The following is a 1,745-nucleotide window of genomic DNA, read 5'->3' as shown; positions in this document are numbered from 1 at the left end:
AAATTAATAAAATATAATTATAGAGAAAAAAAAAAGAAATCTCTGTGACATAGTCCTAATTTGTTGAATAGAGTTGTTCAAGAGCAACACCCAACAGCAAAAGGTGAGGGTAGTGGCCATTTTTTAAGTAGAGACAAGCAAATAAAGCATGCCACTGAAACAAACTTTCACATCTTGTCCTTGTAATCCAGGGCAAAAGTAGTTGGTTTTTACTTACTGTTTCAGAATATAAACTCTCAAAAAAAGCAGATAGTAACTTGCTTCCTCTGATGAGAGTCTAGCACTGTTGCATGCAGTCTGGTATGGAAATTTTAATATGCACAGATCTCTGACTCATTGATATTATCAGATTTATCATTTACATTATAGGAACAGTATGCCAATCTCCATGAATGCTTTATAAATTTATCTCTTAAACTTTCACAGTTATAACCTTCAGAATCTTTAATACACAAGCAATTAATTATAAAGGAATTCCTTTTATAATTTGAATACATATTCATTCTTCTCATTGCTGATAAGGGAACCATAGTAGTTTAGTGCGTTACATATTAGACTAATTGAAAGGTGAGTCATCCAAATCCATCACCTTCTTTGAAAAAGATGAGCAGCTTCCTTCCCTAAGGATTTATAGCTCTGGAAATCCAACAGAGGCTCGTAAGAGTCTGCTCTATTTGATGGCCTTTCATGGGTTTGGTTTATTTTGTGTAGTCGAAAAAGGAGTATCATTTTTTTAAAAAAAAATCAAACTCCTTAAATATACCATACACAAAATTATGTCAAAGGCTATTAATTATGCTCAAGATCAAGAAAATAACCCCATAGCTGTACTCAGAATTATTGGATATAATTTATGTAGCATGCAGATGGTGAACTCAAACCATTCATGGGGAAAAAATTAGTAGTTGAAACAAAGAAATGATACAGACTTATTAAAAATTAACAAATAGAAAGACGCTCTGCTCTTGTAGCATAGTCCATAGGATCCTGCACTGCTAACCAAAAAGTTGAGCATCTCTTACTATTTGAGTCCAATAGCTGCTGGGGCCAGGGAGAGAAGATAGGCAGTCTCCTCCCAATATTTATGCATGAAGGAGGGTTAATATGATTTGGAATCAACTGGAAGGCAGTGAGAACAGAGAGGAACAGATAAAAATAAACAAATGTGGTGAACTCTGGTGGCCTAGTGGCAAGAAGCTGCACTGCAATCCCAAGGGGGTACAGTTCAAATCCACCAGATGCTCTGCTGGAGAAGGAGGAACAATTTCCTCCTGTACCAGTCGGATCTGATTTGACAGTACACACACAAAAAAAATAATAAAAAAAACCCAAATGTGAATATCTCCCTTTTCTCACATTGTTTCTCTGAGTTCTGTGTCCCTATATCATTGCTATAACATGTTGGAACCAACTCCTAGTTGATTCTCTGATGGATCTTCAGAGGCTGTAAAACACACACAAAGATTGTTTGTCTTTCTCTCTTGGAGCAACTGGTGAATTTGACTCACCTGCCTTTGGGTTGATAGAACAACCCCTTACCTACTAGACCTCCAGAGTACCTTGCTTAAGACTCTCTATTCTGTTTGAGGGCTTATCTTTAAAAATGTATTTATTTTCCTACTTTTTCAAAGTAGCTACTTCCAAATTTTCATAACAGTAATTTGTGGACAGAAGTTGTTGTTGATTTGTTGTTGATTGCCTTTGAGTCAAGCATGACTCATAGTGACCCTATGAATAAAAGGCCT

Source organism: Elephantulus edwardii, unplaced genomic scaffold, assembly GCF_000299155.1.
Source record: "Elephantulus edwardii isolate Elephantulus edwardi_28Jun2011 unplaced genomic scaffold, EleEdw1.0 scaffold00206, whole genome shotgun sequence".
Classification (NCBI taxonomy): Eukaryota; Metazoa; Chordata; class Mammalia; order Macroscelidea; family Macroscelididae; genus Elephantulus; species Elephantulus edwardii.
The sequence above is the reverse complement of the archived record's forward strand: the minus strand, read 5'-3'. Positions refer to the sequence as shown.